Genomic DNA, 21239 nt, shown 5'->3' with positions numbered 1-21239 from the left:
TTTTCTGTAATAGATAGGATCAGTTTAAATAATGTGCAGTCTTGCCATAGGTGTGTTTTTAAATTGTGTCGTACTACAGGTTCTCATAACCACCCCACCCAAATCAAAACTTGCTTGACTTGTTGGAAAGATTGCCATGGTTTTGAAATGGGCACCCTGTCAGGAAATAGGCACCATGTCTTTAATCCATGTTAATTGTTTGTTGCAGAATGAGTTGCACTTTTCCCCATACATTTCTACTTTTGTCCCCAGTTTACAAGCTGAGATGGAGACATATACATTGCAGGTGGCAATATTCAGTCAGATGTATTTTTGCTGGATGGCTTCAAATCCAGATCAAGTACTTTGTGGGAAGTTATTTGGCCAAGCACAAGGTTTTTTCTTAAACTAGACATAACAAGTAGGCATTTTCTGCCTTTAAGAGGTGCAAAATGTCAGTTTAGATAATTTAATCTTACAGATTAATCACATAGACCTCTCTTTATATTTTTACATCTCTTGAGATGTAGGTTTCTGAATACAATTCGTGAGCACTAAATGCTAACTTTGTGATTGCCTTATGAAGAGTGCCTCCTTCTTCACCAGTATTCACAAACAATTGGCTGAAAAAATAGGCTGGATTTCATGCACAAATCCATGGATCTTTTGGATTATTTTTTTTATTTTGTGACAGCCTGCATGAGGCCTTGTTAAAGTCTCTGTTTCATATTTGAGAAGACCTTCAGGGAATTAGATATGCAGCTCACTGACACTATGTACCTTCATACATTCCTTCCCTTGCAATACTCGAAATTTTCTTTATTAATAAGCAGGTATGGAAGGAAAAACAAACACCAGTTTATATATCCAAAGGTAGATTCCATTAATTGAGCAAATCAATACATGTAGAGAAAAAATTATGGGATTATTTGGTTTTATAAGGCAGTTGATTTCTGAGTTCCCACTCTGTTGTACGTACACTAGTCCTAAATATACAGCTGATACACATAATTAAGGTTGAAGATGAATCCTTCTGGGGTCAGCTGTGTGTCAAACACTTTTATTTTGTTATACTTCTGCAGCTTCTGAAATGATGAGTTGCTGCCATGCAAGACCAGCTCCGGGCAGGTGCCTGCCAGAGCATGGCGGGAGGAGGGGAGAGGCAGTGGCCGCTTTTCCCCCTTCGGCTCTGTGAGGCTCAGTTCTAGCGCAGGAACAGACGAAATGGCGACACGGGGCTCAGGTGCAAACACGTGTTTATTGTAGAAGCGTGTTCCCGAGACCCCGGGGCACTGACCGGGGGTCAGTTATACCCCGTGCCGGGGGCAGGGGGGAACCTGAGCTGCGGCCAATGGGGAGAAGGCAGGGACAGGGAAACCCTGGAGACCCCGGGGAGGCAGGAGCAGCGATGGGAAAGACGGGGTGGGGGGGGGGGGCGGCAGGGACTGGATCGTGTGGTGAGGGGGAAGGACAAGGGAACGCAGCATCGGGACAAAGGACCGCGGGGGGAGGGGGGAGGGGTGGGCTGGGTCGCAGGACAAAAGGGGAACGTGCAGGGTGGGGGGGGGGGTGAATGGGGAGGGAAGAAGAGAAAATTACAAATCCCGCAATGAGTCACCTGCTGTAGCTTCTTACTTGTTCTTCAGCTTTTCATCACCCCTTGTTCTAGAAGGCAAAGCAGCTGTTCAAACAAGGAATCACTTGTAGGAGACACATTGGAATTAACTTCTTGACTTCTTGATCTGTTGAACGCATTCGCTGGAGCTGGTGGAGGGCTGTTTCAAGTGCAGCAGTCATTGCTTATGCACTCTGATTCTTCAGAAACTCTGTCCAAGAGGACTGTGAGGTACCTGTGAGTTACACAGGCCCTCAACTGGGAATGAGGTCTTCTGCTGTGTGAAAATAATTGAAGAGATGCCTATGGTTTAGAAGTTTAACTAAAAATGTTCTTATGAAACATCAGGCTATATCATATAGGAGCAATACATGTTCTTTTTAATCTGCCTGTCTAGCTTCTCCTACAGTACTTATACCAATTAAAAAATAATTAACTAATACTTTTTCTTTTAATTAAAAATTATTTTATTTTTCTTTAACAGAATTCTTATCTGCTTCCCCTGATCAAGTGAAGTGTATTAGAGTTATGACACCCTGGCACAGGTTTCCCAGGGCAGCTGCATCTGCCCCATCCCTGGAAGTGTCTCAGGCCAGTCTGGACAGGGCTTGGAGCAATCTGGGATAGTGGGAGGTGTCCCTGTCTATAGCCAAGGGTTAGAATGAGATGAGCTTTAAGGTCCCTTTCAACACCAACCATTCTGTGATTCTGTAATTTTGTGTGTGTATGGTTCTGTGAAAGCATGCTTATTTTCTGCCTAAATGGCAAGGAAAAGCCACCTGCATAAATTTTTACCCTGTGGCCTTTTTTGATGAAAAAAGCAATTAGGCTAGTTCTGATTATATTTTTCTGATTGTGATGAGAAGCATCTGGATATTAAAGTGTCACCTTTCTCCCAACCTGGAAATGAAACTCGAGTTAATTTTAGTAAGGTGGTAATATAAAAGAGGATCTTTAATGAAGGCCCTCAGGAACAATTATGGAAAGATGTCCACAAAAGCCCATTCCCCCTCCAGGGGTGACTACATTTTTATAGGTTTTAGGAAATTAGCATAATTGATAACAGTTACCAATTAGGACAAATGGTGATGCAATTCTCCCCCAGGTCAAGCCCCTTCTCTGCAGTCCCCCCTTCAGCACTGGTTGTACTTTGCCCATGAAAATGTGTCTTGAAGGGCTGTTCTCAGCCTTAACTCCCAGGAAGAACCAAGACAGAACTGGAGCCTTGTACCTCCTGGGGCTTGGACTCTGGAATTTATTTTGTCTTTCTGCTTAGGGAAAGGCCATGGAAAAGCACTGGGAAAACTAGCTAGTAATACAATAAGTGACAGAGTTACAAATATATGTGTGAAGAACACAGAGGGCATATAAAAGAAAAAAAGGCAAATTCTAAACGGCATCAAAAGAGATCCAATTTCTGTTCCCAGGACAAACAGAAAAAAATGTCATAACATTGGGAAGCTGAATGGATTTCCATTATTATCAGATTAAAAACTCCCAAAGTACAATTTAAATATCAATACCACCAAATCCAGACTCTTGTCTTAGCTTAGAAACCATTTCTGAGGGAAGGCTGAGCTATTTTTATCAACTTAGGTGACTCAATACTTTGCTTCTATTACTGACTTGATTTTTATACAGTCAATCTATTCTTGAGCTAACTACAGAATTATAAATATTTTATGGTTGTTTGATGGGTGTAAAGTACATGTTGTTCCATGGCACTTTCACAAAAACTTTGAAATTTGTTGAGCATCATGTGCCAAAATCAGGCTCTATCACAGAGGTCAAGCTGTGTTCCAACCTCTAGCTGCCGTGACCTATCACCAGCCCACAGGGCTAACAAGGAACCTGCAGTCTTCAGAGAGCTGAGCAGAACTCTGAAGCTCAAAAACTCACAGAATTTTTGAGTTTTTCTGTAATTTTCACTGCAAAGCTTGTTAAGAGATTAAATTATATATCTTTTCTTCAGTAATGGGGAGAGGACTGCTACTTTTACAGGAAAATTGATGCTGAAATTCTTAGCCATGTTAAAAAATTACCATATTTTTACAATGTCACCTTTTTCATGATTGCTATAGCATTCATATATTACATCATGATATCCTTCTTGAAAACCACTTGTTTCCATTGGTGAGTGAAGTTCTAAAGAAACTGTATGAAAGTTCTCTGGAGGTCTCTAGTAGAAAATGGCCTTGAATAGATGCTCTAATTTAAAGAAAAATTAAAAATGCATAATTAAAATTTTCAAAAGTCTAAAAATCCAAAATATGAGTAGAATGTACCACAAGAAATTCTTCATATTTCAGTGCTTAGACAGTTATTAAATGTTAAGAAAAAATTTTATACTGAGAAAGCAATCTGAGATTTAGGCACAAGGAGTATTTCTTTGAAGGAATTTTTATGGCCTGAAGTAATTCGTCCTACACCTTATTTTCTACAGTTCTGATTTATAACAATATCTATAAAAGGCTACAATCTTCTAGTTTGTCTGCCAAACTGAGTGAAAATACTATTAAAATAAATGCTTTTCAATTTGAGATAATATGAACCTTTATGCCTCCTGAAATGATTCCAAATCCCTGGAAGACAAAGCCATTTTCTAGTTTATTGGTAGACTTGAAAGATTCTTTCTCCATCTAGTCTTGTGAGGGTTTAGCTCAGTTAGGATCTGTTTCCAGATGGGAAAGGTGACACATGAAGTAAAATTGAGAAAATGAAGAAGAAAGTACAGCTCTGACATGAATTTATCCCGAGCTTGGGAAAAAGCACTATGTGTCACCTGGTGATGACAGGCTTTTGGATAGAAGGCAAACAACTGAGCTTGCCGAGCATGCTCACTATTTTGGAATAAATCTGGTGTTATCCTAATGATCTCCAGAGAATGTCAGTAGCAAAAATTAGAGAAGAAGTTGACCCTTTCATAACTTAGTGAGAGTATTTCAGAACCAGAGATAATCTGAAATAGACAGAGTATGCAGATGAGACTAACAGAAAAAAATGCATCTGGGGAAAGATGGATAGGGAACAAAGGATGCTAAACCTGACATGGTAACTTATCCTTGGAGTTCCATTCTTGATCCAAAACTGATTTTATAGGAGGTAATGCTGTGCTTATTGTCAATTTAAATGTGAAAAAAAGAGCCATTAGTTCTTCTGTCAAAATTATCAAAGAATCAATGTAAAGTATTGGAATTTTCCTGGTTTTAGGCACAAGACATGGTTTTAAAGAAAAGGGACACGGCTGGAAGCAAAAGCCTCTGGAAATGTACCAGAGTCTAAACTGACAAAACATCCATCTGCAAAGCCATCAGCAAGGTCAAAGCACTGCTGATGGGGAAACAAGTGATATATTGCTGCTGATGTGGTGAGCAGTAGCAGATGTGAGAGCCTTGCAGGTTGTCCTCCCGGTCATGGAGAAATCAGCACTGACAATGCTTGCTACATGGATACATCATGCTGGGCAAGCTCAGTTGTTTGCCTTCTATCCAAAAGCCTAAAGTATAGACACGGATGTGCAGAACACACACATCTTCTCTCTAAGGGTCCTCAATCCAAGCTGCAAGGATAATTTCTAAATTGTCTCAAAACCTATCATTAGGCAGAAAACAAATTCTTTTGCCTCTGTTCCCTTAAAACACTGTATAATAATACTGAAACCAAACCAGTTTTTGAATCCAAACTGTTACTCTGCAATGAAAGGTATTGCAGGATTAGTTAGGAACATTAATGGTTAGGTCAACACATGTTCTAGCATTTGCCACACCCCATGGCTTCAAGGTCCAAAATTTGTTGCTGCAGTCTGTAAAAAATTTTTTATTTTTTCTTTTTAAATTGTATTATCCAAGAATATCATTGTATTCCCCACAATGTACAACAGGTATATTCATGGACACATATAGATTATAGACCTTTCCTCCTCCTAATGACTTCAGTTTTCTCTCTTTTATTCCTCCTCTCACCAGTGAATCAGCTCCGTAATTTTCTCTCATAAACGAGAAAGAATAATCCTGTCCACGAGTATCTCAATGACCAGGTAATATTTCAAAAATATTAATAAAAATTAAGGTCTCTCTTCCAAAGAATTTCAGCAGTAATTAATCTCTTCACAATCCTTCTTGCTTTTGAGGAATGTCATAATAATTTTGGGGACCCACTTTTTAATTTTGATAATTGACTGCGTTATTGGAAGAATCTGTTTTGTCCTGTATCAATGTTAAGACGGAATGCAACACAAGAATGAGCTGATTTTGGGATGTTGATTATGAACAATAAGAGGCTGATGGATGTGTCCACTCTGTGACTCACTTCCTTGCTGATTTCCACACATCCCTTATGGAGGCTTCCAGGATGAAGGTTGCCATTGAGTTTTTACTGCTGGCAGCTGCAGCTGAGTTGCAAATTACTCAGCTCAAGCTGGGGCTGTTCTTTCAAGACCTTGGACACAGAGCAAGGCAGACCAAGGAAGAAAAAGCCCAAAAATTGATTAAAATATCTTGGATCTCCTTCTCTGTTCAAACTGTCCCATAGCACCATGAGAAACTTCCCACCGCCTTTTCCAGCTTGGGCAGGTGTTTCCTGTGGGGAGGTTTTGATGTCACCAGATGGAAGAGCAACTGAAAGTCAATAATGGGTGTCCAGAGATATCTCAGTGGAAGGGGAAATGCCCTAAGAGAAAGCAAGTTGTCTTCACACTCTGGCCTTTGCCAATTCTTATTAGAACCAGCTGAAAATTTGTCATGTAACCAATTTCCTATTGAAAACACTGATTTATCAAGACTGAATTGTGTGGACTGGAATGATGGTTTCTTTGGGTGCTTGGGGGTAGAAGAAGATAATATTATCTAATTTTTGACATTGTCTTGACAAGGGGAGAGTTTCTCAGGCAAGCTGTACAAGAAAAATATGAAAAAATGATTAAATTATAGGGGGCAAATAACAGTCTTACCATAAAGCTGCAAATGTAGGTTTGTTTCTCTCCTGGATAGGGAAACCTATTCTCATTTCAGGATGGTTTAAATTGAGTGAAGTATAAGAATCACTGTGTCTTAGAGCCAGAGGACGCCTCCAGAGTCCACAGCTTTGTTCAGTTGCAGTTTTGTGGCTATGAGTTACCCAATTGATGATAATTATCTGTCTTATGAAAATCAAGTGTGGTTTCATTTGCTCTCACTTGCCCAGCGGGTAGCAAGAACATGCCACAGCTTTTTGTAAGACCTCAAGGTAATTCATTCTCATAAACACAGGGGAAAGGAAGCTGCCTTCACCAAGTACAGTAGAAAGCAGACTTTGGGTAGTGACTCATTTAGCCACACAAGCCCCGAATGGTTTTGCATGTTGGTTTTGTGGCACATTGACTCTGTCCCTTCTAGACAGGAGTTCAACCCACTGCAGGAGGTGAAAACCACACCAAGTACATAGGTCTCAGAGACAAAAGTTTGCAGAGTTGCCAAGGGGGGAAAAAATAAGCCTGCATATTGGTTTAGAGACCAAACTACTTAAAACAAATATCCTAATCCAATGGAAATTATATGGTCCAGTCTGAAAAAAATTGATTGTTTCCCCTGTGGTGTAGTGAAAGGTTCTTCTTAAGCCTTCTCTTCATGAAAAAAGAACTTTTAAAGTGTATTTCATCTTCTAACACAAAACCCACATCTTTCCTTTCACCATTGTTTGGCTTTTTTTTTTCACTTGTCTAGTCATCTAACATTGAAATTGAACACAGATGCAGCATGCAGGTTCATCCTGATCCAAATAGCTTCACTTTTGGTAGAAGAGAATCGACTTTTTAATCTGTATAACCTTTGGAAATTCTGTACATCTCTGTTTATAGATTTCTTAATTTTGTTAAAATACAGTATTGCATTTAATTCAATGTTTCTGAAGATCCAGAGAGTTTCAGTAGGTGCAGAAGAAGCTTGTGACACTTTTCTGTTCATGTAGGCCTTTCAGATTTTTTGTTACTGCAGTGAGAGTCATTGTTTTACTCCCAAAAAAATTGTTTGCAAGATGTTCTTAAGGCTCCATACATTTTCTGTGCTTCTCTTCTCCTGGAGCAACACTAAGAAAGGAATATTTGCAGTGGCCTGCCTGGGAGGGGCAGAAATACCCTGCAGATTTTCCTTAGACCCCATTGATCTTGCAGAGAAAAACCTACAAAGTACTGCACTCTCTCAGGTCAGTACAGATTTGGTGGTGGGTTGACTCAATATTGCAGAAAGTATTCCTTGGAGGAATAATGATAAATACACAACTTCTTTCATGCCTCACTCTAATATTGCATGAATGGCAGCAGGCTTCTCAAGCTGTGGGTGATATAAGTAATTCCTCAAGCAAGCACAGGTTTGTATTCCTAAGTGTAAGTCCCTGTGTCCTGCTGATCTCAGTGACTTGCTGTACCCTGCAGTATTTCTGATGAAGAATGAACATCTCCCTCATCAATAGTTGTGCACTGCTTTTTTTTTTTCAATTTGCTTTTCCTCAGGTCTATACAGTTACAGCCATGAGGCAGAGTTCATACACAAGCCCTCAGTTTCTTCCTTGCACCATTAATGATCTGTCAGCAGCATACATTTCAGGTTTTTTATTCCTTCTATGACCAAGTGAGCATTTTCTCAAAGGTTTTTTTTTGTCTGTCAGGTGACTAACATCCTCATGGACAAGCTGGCATGGAAGATAGCACGGTTGTCATGAGATTCTTTAAAAGACTGCTTTAAAACAAACAAACAAAAAAAAAAGTCTTGCCAACACTTCTTTTGTCCCTTCAGATGAGATGGGGCTTTGATCCCAGAGAATAGCAAAGGAACAGAAGAAGGTTTCCCATTCTCTTGTTCCTGAAGGTGAAATTCGGAGGTCAGGTCACTTGACTGATGATGTCTAAACAAAGCAGAAGATGAATCTGTGAATGTTGACTACTCAGGACAAAATTAGGAAGCCCAGAGCATTGCAGAGGGCTTTATTTCTTAAAGCCTTTTAAATGTTATAGCTCATTCATGTTCTAATAGAATTAAATATGTGATAATGTAGTGTTCTTAATTGCAGTCTTCAGAGTAATTCCTGGCCTTTCTAAAGAGGTATCCCTTTGATACAGAAATGATTAATGAAAAATTATAATTTAGAAGAGATAGTCATAGCCTTCAATCTGATGTCACAACACCAGACCACAAAACCTTGTAGCTATGTCTGCACCAGGAACTTAATTGAGTTTAAATAATAGTTTACCTCATTTTCAAGTGACAGAAAGTCTTCCATACTCTCAGTTAAACAGTTTCAATTTTTAATTATCTTCACAGTTAAAAATGTATGCTGCATTCCTATTCTGAGTTCACAACAGCTTTGTTTCAGACTACCAAATCTCATTAAGCTTTACTCTCCATAATTTAAAAATTGTCTGTTTTCTAAAATCTCTTCCTAACGGAGATATTTGCAGATCATGACCAATTCAGCTCTTGGTATACTCCTGGATAAACTGGATAGATTGAACTTCCTAAATTTCTGGTGGTGAGACAGGTTTTCCCCGCTCTGAATCATGCTTGCTATGTTTCTTTGGTTGCTTTTGGATTCAAACACAAACTCTTTTAAAGCGTAGAAACCAGCACTAAGATACCATTTTCCTTACCAAGGAACATTGTTTCCCTTCTTTATTTGATAATTCCCCTGCTTAGTTGCTCAGGGCTGCATTTTCCCTCCTAATGACAATATTGGGTACTTACACACACTTGAGAACTTCCATGCCCATAAACTTTTTAGCAGGACAGCAGCTTCTTTTGTGGCATCATATAGCCTTTTGTTCCAGAACACAGTCATCTTAGAAAAACATTTCTCTTATCTAATATTGACAGAGGGCTAGGTTAGGTTAGACATTGGGAAGGAATTGCTGGCTGAGGGGGTGTGGAGGCCCTGGCACAGGATGTTCAGAGCAGCTGTGGCTGCCTCCAGATCCCGAAAGTGTCCAAGGCAGGTTGGATGGGACTTGGAGCAGCCTGAGATAGTGGAAGGTGTCCCTGCCCACAGCAGGGGGTTGAAATGAGCTTTAAGGTCCCTTTCAACACCAACTAGTCCATGATTTTCTGATACTCTATTCCTGAGTGCCCATCTTATGCCATTTTATGTGTTCTGAAGAAACTTGCAATCAAATATAGCCCATAGAATTATTGCTCCTTTATGTCAAGGGCTGTGTATCAGAGAGGCCAGTAATTACCTGAGACTTACTGTCCTGAATCATTTCTCTCCAGCATCTCAGATAGGCACTTGGACACACTTAAGATTCTTCACAGGTGTTGCTCTGGCCTCCCCTGAGGTCGCCTCTCCTTCCAGCACTTCCACGAGGAGTGTGCCCGCAGAGCACTCTGAGTGCTGCCATGCCCACCTGGCTTTCAAAAACCTCCAGTCAACTGCAGACACCCATTGTGAGAAAGTAGCAGGAGGCAAGATCAGTAACACAAGTAACCCTCTGATTTCCTCTTTCTCTCTCTTAAGAGATCATTCTTGCCAGGAAAAGTACTTTGCAGGATCTGGGTATTTACTACTCTTTCAAGATCCAGTTCTACTTCAGCTGATCCCATTTACACGCCCCTTCTCATACCCACTTATCTGGCAAATGTCCCAACTTCTGTTGCAGGAGAATAAAGTCATCAGTTCCACTTGACTGTGCAATTGTTGGAGATCTGCAAAAAAACACGCAGCAGTGGACAATAGAAAGGGTGAGAAGAGAATTGAGGTTCAGAACATTTCATGAAAGGCCTCCCCCACTTAGTGTCACCACTAACTCTACAACCTGAGGCAATTTATTAAGAGTTTGGAAAAGTGGCTCTAAGAGCTGGTTGTGGAGATTTCTATTAGAAGTAGATGACTACTTTAAAGGTTGCAATTGGATTCTAAAGAACAGGCTAGAAGAAAATTGTGAGAGGTGAATAGCTACTGAATAATGTGGGCTGGGGGAGGGGAAGAAAATTGCCATCTACTTGAAAAAAATGGCTCTTCTAAAATAATGGGGCTTAAACTTTAAAATTGTTTTGTTCCATGACATGCAGAAGGATGTATTTATAGTTATTTTCAACTTCTCCAAACAGTCAACATTTGCCTGAAAAATAATTTTCATATAAAAATATGACAATGTAATTATCCTCGCTGGTATTTTCTACCTTTTGATGTTTTAGCTATCTATATGAATTCCATCTGTGGTACAAGACAAAGAGGACATTAATAGGAACTGAGTCATTCCTCCCTTTTTCCACTGACTTTTCCTTTAAATTGATGAAGTGAATGCTTGTCAGAAATAAAAAAGGGCTAATATTGGCTAATATTACTAACGGTAATTCTGTTGATGCTGACTTATCCCAAAAGCAGGATTTTCAAGAGTCATATCTGGAGATGATGGAGTGGGTTTTTTTGTTCTCTTGCAGGTCATTTTACAGTAGAGATCTAATCCTGTGTGGTACAGGGAACATTTTTTTCTGTACACCCACATTTACCCCATGTACCTGTATCTCACAGACTTTGGTTGCTTGCAGAGTCAGTGACTTAGGAATTCCCTGAAGCCTGCATTTCTTCTTCAGCCCCACTGGATGCAGGTCAAAATGTTCAGTGACATCAAACATTCTGAAGGCACATTTCATGACCTTGAATCAACACTTTCCAGTGTTGAAATCAGAAACCCATGAAATAATTAAGGTTGGAAAAGCTTCTAATGTTGAGTCCAGCCAATTCTAACACTGCCAGCTCCCTAAACCATATCCTCAAGTGCTAGATTACACATTTTTGAACACTTCCAGTGACAATTCATCTGGACAATACTTGACCAACTTAAGTACACAGCTTATCTTCCTATTTCATGTCCTGTCCCCCTCAAGGTTGGTAAAAGATATTCAGATTACTGATTATTTCCAAATCTCCTCCCTTAATAAGCAGCACAAATCCTATCCATTCAGAAGTAGGGTCTCACCAGTAAATAACTAATATCATCATCACTGAGAATATGCAGGTCTGTGTCAAAAGGGCTGAACATGAGATTTTGGGTTGTGTAATGGAAAGACAGAAACCAGTCTCCTGCCTGGCTGAAAGATAATTGCTTAGAAATGATAAAGGGTGGGCCAATGGGAGACTATTTGATACATTTTTTTTCTTTTTTCACAAATCCAATCAAATTCTTAGTCTCAAAGCAAATTTCTAGTCAGCTTGAAGGCTGAGAACAGGATGGTATAATTAGCCATGTCTCACCTATTGAGTTCCTCGTGATAACGATGCTTGACAGGATCATTTAGTATTTCCCTGTTACACTTCCTTTTCAGCACATTTAAGTAATTTGTGACCCTGCTAGTACAGCTGCTGGACCTATGCTCATTTAAGCACTAATGGAAGAAGGTGGAAAAGAGGACATTATCTGGGGTGCCTTCCCGACAGCCGTAGCCAGTAAGCCAAAGTGCCAAAATTAGGAGTGCAGCCACCATGGGCTCCTCTTAGTCAATGGTGACAAGGAGCCATCAGGTGCTCCTGCTCTGATGGTGATTCAGAAATTGGACAGTTTGCTTTCCCTCTTTTTACCTCTTCACCTCAAAAAGCAAATTCCAGATAAATATCTCAAATTCCTGCTATTCAAAATAAAAAAGCATCAGAGAGGGCAGCTGTTGGCATGAACTTGGAAGTATATGCTCATGAAAAATAGGGTTCCTGACTTCTCTCTTGTCCCAGCCTCTACAATTCCTCTAAAAAACTTTATTCCAGATATTTTTGTTTTCACCTTTCCTTTCTTTTCATCATTCTAGACTTACCCATCAAACATGGGCCACAATTTCAGTAGAAAAACAAATAAAAATATCATTACAACCCAGACTTTCTGGTGTATTTTAGTAGAAAAACAAATAAAAATATCATTGCAACCCAGACTTTCTGGTGGATCTAAATCGATAGGCAAAAAGGCCAAAAAAAAGCAAAATTACTCAGAATGATACACCCTGTTGAAGATGGAGAGAGGCATTGAAGAAATTGGAGGAAGCCAAAATATCGTTGATCAGTGATGAAAGAGTCTTATACCTCTGTAAAGCACTCTTGTTTTCCTGAGGTTTATTTTCATGGAAGGTTTAGCAAAATATAATCCTTCACCCAAAGCATATGAAAGTTGCCGAGTAATCATTGTTGCCTTTCTTTTTCTACTCACTTCTTTTATTGAAATAGACTGAACCTGATGAGTGGGAAACACATTTTTAAAAACGTCTTTTTCTTTTTTTTACCTACACTCAGCAGTAAAAAGATGCTGGGGAGGTAATCTAGGTGTCTGAAGTTATAAAAAGCTGAAATATCATTTATAGCAGCACTGACATCATCTGGAGATTGCAGGAGGAAAAGGATAAAGGTATAGGGCTGCATTGGGTGATAAAAGAAAAAAATCCTAAGTCTACTACCACACACCCTTTACAACATGTACAGATTTTCTGTGTCTGAGCCAAACAGTCAATCTTCCTTTTTCCCACTTACACCCTTAGTCATGATTGTTCATCAAACTCTCTTCTTCTAGCTGATGATATAAGGAGATTGATTGCTGGATGAAATTTGAAAGGCACAAATGATGCCAGTAGCCACAATTTTGCAGTTTGGTGTCTGGAAACCCAAACACTTAGCCTGTGTTGCAACTCTTCCTCTAGAGAGAAGAGTGAGAATCTTGTTTGGTGTGCCAGGCTCAGCTCCCACTGGCTCTGGAAACCTGTCTCTGCAGTGAAAACTGGTTGGGAATTTAGAGACTTCAAAAGAAATTCTAGTTTCTAAAACTGAGTGCATATATTTTCAAAATTTCTTCAGCCCCCAAACAGATTTTTTGTTGTGAAAGGAAAAACCTGATCAAGACCATTAGACAGGAATTACATGATCAGCTGGAAGAATATCTCTAATAACTGGAATGAATTTTTGATTTTAAAAAAATAATATTGAATCTAAAGTGAAGGAAAGCAAAAAAATGGGACAACTAGGCAGTTTGAAAACTAGGACTAAACATTGCATTTCTCCAGCTATGAAAGGAGGATGATGGGGCTGTTCCAAATCTTTCCTGCTTGTTTTCCAGAATGAAAAGGTCTGTGGGAAAACTCTCCTTTCACTGAAAGTAGGGTAGCTGGAAAGGAAAGGGATGTTACACCCATCTCCTATCTCCACCCAGAACTGCAAAACAGATAGATATACCCTTGTTTACTGCAGGCAAGCACCTCTTGGCATTGTTTTTAACTTAGCTTTTGTTCTGTCTTTGTTGAAACCTTGGAATGTCCCCATGTGAAAACAGAAAAAAAAGGAATTATCAGATTTCTAGTGAAGGGGAAGGTTTTTTAGCTTGGTCTGTTTGAAAACTGCTGATACCTCACAAGGTGTTACTGAACACATCTGAGTTTAACCCAAAGTAGAAGTTTCATATCCCCAGATGCAACATAAACTCAGAGGGAAAAGTGAGTGGCTGACTCAGAAGAGGTTCCAGATCAGAAGTCGATAATCAGATGGGGTAAAAAAGTCTATAATTAAAACAGATAAATGTCCATTAGAAATGTATTCTCTTTAGGGCCCAGAAACCATGAGGAAAAGGAACGAAGTAGGTAGGTGTCAAGTTGTGGTTTTGCCATGCAGATTTAACACTGGTGATGACATATCACAGAGAAACATGTCTAAACAACACTTTGTACCAATGAAGGAACAGAATTAAAAAGACCAGAGGATGAGGATTAATCCTGGGAGTTCAACTGTCCATGGTGATTGAGGGTCGCAGATCAAAAAGGGTAATATGACAGGTCAAGGGGAAGAAAGGCGAGGCAGGTGTGAAGAGTCAACAAGCAGGAAAATAAATTCTGCTGATTTCTGTAGGATGCAATTCACATCCTGATATAAATACATGCTAACAACCCCTGTCCCTTGGAGAATGTTAAGCAGACTCTAAAGAAAAAAATGTATGGTCAGCAGTACTTCAAAGTCCTTACTCAGAAAAACATACTAAATCTGTGGAAGAGCAAGAATTTGAATCCACAGCCTTGAACAACAGTGTGTTGACATTATGTAGCATCTCAAAGAAGCACATCTCAGTCAAGCTTGAAGTCAAGCATGAGCTTTTATCAGCATTCAAAGCCAGCTACTAAAAACTGCACTTATTGCAACTAAGAAAAAAAAAATAAAAGAAGAAAATAAAAGCCATTTAACTATTAAAATTTGGTAACTCCAGAAACTGTTTTACTGAGATTCTTCTTAAAATTAATCTTCTTATTTGTGGCTCTTGAATAGAAATAAAATTTACCTGGTTGTGAAAACGCCAAACAATTTTACTCAGGAAAGAATTATTTACTACAAATTCCAGCACAAAGCTGTTGTAGTCAGCCACATAACCTGCCATCCAAGTCCTAAACAAAGACCACTCCAGACCTGATCCTTTCATTTTAAATAGTAAAACCACTGTTGTAGAAAAGAAATCCACTGTTGGGCAATTTGTTCTCTTGCCACATGCATTTTGGCTACAAAATAGTCAGCAGTACTTAGGCATTAGAAAGACTCCAGAGAAAGTTAATACAGATGATTAGCCCTAAAGGAGCCGTAAGATGATGAGGAGCTGAGTGAATTAAATTTATTTCCCTTAGTGTGAATTGGTGAAGTTATGTTGAGGTTTACAACATTTGTGCTCAGAGATCTCACTGCATCTGTGTAATGGGAGGAATGTGGGGGGATTCATTTGGACAGACAGCAAATTGCAGGAGGGAGGGAGGAGAGGATATATGAAGTCCTTTTATTCCATTTTTCTTTTTCACCACTAGCTGATTAAGGAAAGCAAGGGCATCTAGGATTCTACATTTGAAAGGCTGCTAGATGACTGCAAGAAACATTAGGCTGCTTGAAAATGTCAGCACTTTACACTTTATGTAGGACTGAGCTGATTGCTATGGTGAAGAGAACATAAGTGATTCAAAGGTGAACCAGAGGTCTCCGTGTTAGAGATGTGAATATCTAGCAGGATGGGGGAAGGGAGCCTGGATCCATAAAATGCTGAATTCTTTCTTATCTCTAAGCAGGGTCTACAGTTACTTGATATATATTTTAATTTTTGTATTAATTAAGGAGTAGCTTGGAAACAAAAACACCTCTAATTTGGAATCAGATCTGGAAAGGGAGATATAGAGTCTTGCAGCTTCTTCAGGCAATATCCTTATCTGAACAAAAAATCTAGCTAAAGAGCAAAATGTGTCTTTCTTCCTGAGCAGGAAAGAGAGCTGCAACAAAGCTAACTCAGGGCAGCCAAGAGGGTCAAATGCAGATGTAGGACAAACTGTTTCCCTGTCGTGGGCATTAACAGGTTAATAACCATCCTGATGCTTTCCCATGATTTTTTTCTGATCTTCTGAAACACAATAAAGTATAAATTTTAAGGTTTTTTTCCTGGATTTAGATGGGCAGGCCTCATTCTGGTTAAACCCAGTAGTTTCAGACTTTTGACTCTGATTTACTGGGGTTCCACTACAGAGCTTGGCCACTGCAATGGGAGCCATCCTGCTTCTCTCAGATAAACACTTCAGGACATATTGTGCTGTCTTTTGAAGGTGCTTTTCTTTAATGACCACAAAAAAATAGGCAGCAAAATTTTATCTCTTGGTATTTGATGGGAAAAAAATTTCACCTGACCTCTTGGTTAACCTATGGGAAAGAGTATATGCTTTCCTCATGTGCATTTACTAAATACATATCTACTTTAAGATAATGAGCTCTCTGCTGGGATGCATTATGTGAACTAGTTTTTCAGAAAGCATAGGATTTTATGTTTTGGGAGAAACTTTAAAGATCATTCTTACTTCCAAACACCTTTAAGGTGAATGAAAACCTGTATTGGGCTTGTAGTGGGGGCTATAAAAATAAAAGACAAGATACACACTCTGGAAAAAAAAAGGCTTTTTACTTGGGATATAGCTAAAAGAAGCCTGTGATCAATTTTTGGCTTCCATTTTGTCTTTCTGGAGACTATGTTTTTTAATATGTTAAAATAAAAGGATTAAATAAAGCAGGATGTGGAGAACGTGTATTAAAAATTTTTCTGTGGTTGAGACTATAGACTTGTAGGGGAAGCAACATGATCATAATTTAATAGTTATAATTATTCCCATTATTCGCTCTTTCTTTTTGGGTTTTTGTTTGTTTGTTTGTTTGTTTGTTTGGTTTGGGGTTTTTTTTTTTTTTTTTTTTTTTTTTTATCAATAGCTCTTAGGACAAAAATTAAAACTCTTTGAGGACCTATATGCTGCTTAGATTTCCATCATCCAGAGAGGCAGACAGCTTAATGAAAACTCTAGCATCAACCAGTGTAAAGGATGGTGAATGTCTGCATGTTTATCCCAGGGATGGATTGTGCTTTGTGGTCCTCATTGATCATGACATGGTTGGACGGTGTTACTTGCACTGATTATGTGCCCAGATGAAATATAAGCCTTGACTGGGAGACTGTACTGTGAAATGGCATCCCTGAAAAGAAAACATCTCGGAGGGGAGAACAGGTCAGGGTTTCCCTGCAAAATAGGATCCTAGACTACACACATATCCAAGATCCCAGCAGTCAGGTCTCAGAAGGATTCATGGATGAAGGGCTGACAGGTGAAGACCTGGAGAATCCAGCTGGTGCAGGCAGCTCCTGGCCAGATGTGCTCATTGAAGCCACTCAGGTTGACTTTCAGGATTGATTTCAGGGAACACTGTGAATCAGTGGCATTGACAGCTCAGCCTGCACCAGACTGTCAGCTCAGCACCAGCTGACTGCAGGATGGGTCTTCCCAGTCAGGAGCTGCTGAACTTCACAGCTCTGAACCAGGCCCTACGAACTCACTAACCTGGGTCATTTTTCCTTTAGGATTGCTATGGATTTTTGCTTTAAGGATTTAAGAGGAAATGAAAGATTAAAAGAGAAGCTACTCTGTTTTCTCTCAATGAAAATCACTGAGACTTCCCTCCACAGCAAGTTCTTCCTCATTGTGACACCTAGGTTAGGGCAGGTACATTATAGTGTTGAAAACTCCTTATGTAGGTACTGAGAGTTGCTCAAGACAGGAAAAAAAAAAATCTTCTGTCTGGGGAATTGAGCCCTGTCAAAGTGTATGGCTAACTCCCAGAGTCTCTGCTGTGTAGCAGGCAAGGGCAGCAACAAGTACAGGGTAGCACAGCACATGGCAGACCATCAAAGAGAGGGCTTTTAAAAAGTCTGTTTGAGACAAAGTTACTACTCAGATCTCCAGGGCATTAATTGGTTCCACTTTTACTGTTTCCCATCAACTAACCATCTGCAGGCAACACCTTTTAACAACTTGCTATAATACATTTACTGGACATTTTGTCATTGTAGTATATTTGAGATATCAGAAAACAGCTGGTAGAAAGCCATAAACAAAGACTTTATTACATATTGTTTATCATCACTTTAGTTTTGGAAGGCTAACCTAGAATATTAAGGCACAGCAACATCAAGATGCATCTTTATTGTTGCCAGGAAGGCTAAAGGTTACCTCACTAATAATATGCAAATAGAGCCTTTTAGTGCACATAATGAATAATCACTTTAGATTAAAGACAGACATTTCCTTTAGTAGTGCTTGCAATAAAACCTTTTTGCATGAATTTAATAATTAATTTAAAGAATTATCACTTCACTGAGCCTGAATACATTATTTATTAAATGTAATTGAAGTATTTATTAGGTGAGTAATAAATGATGGACAACAGCAATGGGTAGTTTCACTATTTATAAAATAGCCTCAGCCTGTGATTACAAGAAGGGATGGTAGCTTTCCTGTATGGTTATAACACGTAAATTATCTGCAGGAAAACAGATACAATTGCTTGCATTACCTACCGGATTTTCCTTGCTATTTAGTTCTCCTCGGATGTAAGAAGAGGGAAGTCAGAATTTTGTTACTATAAACTACATTACACTGACAGTCTACACTCTCTTTATGCATGATCTTTTTATTTCTAACTCTGGACTCAGTAAAATTTAGGTTGCTAGTGTGCCTGTCCAGCATTTGACAGTCTCAGCTTACACATAAAGTCAGAGCACTGGTAGCAAGTAATTTACACATCAGAGCCTTCAAATGAGAGCAGCATTGACTTACATTGACAGCAATAACAGCAGAGCTCCTGAGCAGTTTCAGTTTAAGATGAATTCATTAGAATATAATGAATTTAATAGCAGGAGGATAAACAGGGAGATCAGCAATACCAGATGTCCTTTTATGTTTCTGGAAGAGCCTAAAATGTTACTTCTGGATAAACTGCTCAAAAACAGCAAGGATGAAGTTGGTCTAAAAGTATCTAAGCAGTATGGTGGGGCTTAGGAACTCAGGGAAAATCTCTGTGTTGGTAACTACTCCATTCACTCTAGGCCATTTGGTCCCGAAGGTCAAGCTGGCAATTTTGATATTAATTGTTATTAAATAGATGCTTTAAAAAAAGACAGTTTATTTTCCATCTCATCCAATAACCTACAACCAACTTGCAGAAGAGTTCCATCAATATTAGAAATTATTTTAAGAGGTATTCTTTATGAAAAAAAATTACTTTCCTTTCATCCATTCTATCCAAGAAGTTTAAGATATTTTATTTTCTGGGCTGGGTTTTTTGTTTTAAAAAATGTAATGCAAATGTAAATGTAGTAAAAGACCAAATTTCCATTCTAGTGTTAATGGAAAAACCTCGACTCTGTAATATAGCCATAAAGGACAGTGTTTGCCATATGAAAGACCACGGTGTGTGTGGTTTGCTCTGCATGTATTCCACCTGCTTGTCCCAAAACATATTTCCAGATTCAGAAACGGATGAAAAGGAGATCTCAGCTGAAATGAAGTTTCTAGATGCACTCCTCTTGCTCTCTCCAGTCTAGGAAAAAAAAACCCTGAGCTTGAAGAACTAAGAAGATCACATAAATACTTAAAAACTGGTGGGTTCAATTTGGACCCAAGAGTTCTGTCAAGAAATGCCAAGGTTTACGAGGAAGAAGAATTTTCCAAATATATTAAATATTTGAGGTTTTTCCTATATAAAAAAAATTACAGAACAGCAAAAGAGATTGAAAAAGCATTTCTTTGATAACAAAAGTCCTCTATCCATCTAAGGCATAGACCATTTTCTTATACTCATGAAAACATTGCTTTAAAACAGCACACTTAACTCATATTTTAACATATTTTCTTTAAGAAATAATAAAAATAGGCTGTATAACACACTACCAACCAGAATTTTAGGAATTCCCTGAATCACTCCTAGATCAATTTGTCTTAGATTAAGTGAAAGCCACACTTCGTCTCTATAAAACTTCCCTGTCATATCCTGCCCACTGAATTTTAAGTAAAAATTATAGAATATCCTTAGCTGGAAAGGACCCACAAGGGGTCCACAAGCTGTCCTGGATAACCTACAAATTGTACATCATAGATTGATGGAATTGTTAAAGTTGGAAAAGATCACTAAGATGATGGAGTCCAGCTGTTAACCCAGCACTGCCATATTCACCGCTAAACCATGTCCCCAAGTGCCACATCCCATGCTTTTTTTGATATTTCCAGGACTGGGGATTCTATCACTTCCCTGTTCCAATGCTTGACCACCCTTTCAGCGAGGAAGCTTCTCCTAAAATCAATTTCATTGCAGGGATTTAGGAACACAGTCTGCTCCTCCTAAAAATGCAAAAGTTTTTGGTAACTCTATAGGAAATGACGTACAGAAAACCTGTGTGAGAAGCCATCCAGCCTTGTGAATACGCACATGCCAAGATCTAGTGCCTATAAGTTAAAAATTGATGTTTGGAAGTGATTGCTGAGGAAAGTGTCAGGGTTGAGACTTGGTGCTCTTGCAGAGTCTTGGTGGATCTATGGCAAGACTGGACATTTTCCTATCAGTCATCTCAATATTTGCATTCCTGAGGGACTTCCATGTCTGTATTGTTGCCTCCAAGAAAAAATTTGTGGCATCTATATGGCAACCTGCAAAAATCTTAGTAAAAGTTTCTGGTATTGCAGCCTATGATGTTACTTTTCTTTCCTCTGATGGTTCTCAAGTAATAATTAGAGTAATTCTGAATAATGAGAAATGGGGACTGATTTTCGCTCCACTGTAGTGGGAGAAAAAGGAGAATGAAGATGTGGCAATGGATAGCAACCTTTCTGATTGTCCTCAGAAAACAACAGGTCTTTTTACCTGTTTTCTGTTACCCCTTTAACTTAGTCAGTTCTCTGAAACACTCAGCTTTTTTTCTGCTGGAATTCTTCCATGTCACTTTTTTTTTTTTTTTGTTTTCTTTATAATCTACTAGATTCAGACATTTTATAATAAAAGGTCTAAATACCTGCTCCAGAGTTAAGTGCCTTTATCTTCAAAATCTTGTAAAATATTCTGTGTGAAGAAGTTGATCTTCCTTCCCCAGCCCTCTGAAAGCCTGAAAAAGGCACGGGAGTGTGCTGGGTAAACTTTTCCCTCAGTTTTCACTGCAAAACCTCTCAACCAGCATAACTGATTCTCCCACTTGACTGTGCATTACAAGAGTTTGATGTGTTGAGTTTATACATGTCTATAAAAGTGAAAGAGTGGTATACAGGAGACACTTGTGACTTGTGGTCCATTATCATGATTATTAACTTCTCTGAAGTCCTGTAATGAACAATCT

General features: G+C 39.0%; 1 protein-coding gene across 1 annotated transcript in view; it reads left to right on the top strand.

Annotated features, from left to right (window-relative positions):
* Nucleotides 1–21239, top strand: part of LOC121468089 (urea transporter 2) — a 293033-nt gene that overhangs the window by 126886 nt on the left and 144908 nt on the right. The window lies entirely within an intron of this gene.

The sequence above is a fragment of the Taeniopygia guttata genome, chromosome Z, assembly GCF_048771995.1.
Source record: "Taeniopygia guttata chromosome Z, bTaeGut7.mat, whole genome shotgun sequence".
NCBI lineage: Eukaryota > Metazoa > Chordata > Aves > Passeriformes > Estrildidae > Taeniopygia > Taeniopygia guttata.
Note: the sequence above shows the minus strand (reverse complement) of the source record. Positions and strands in the feature narration are given on the sequence as shown.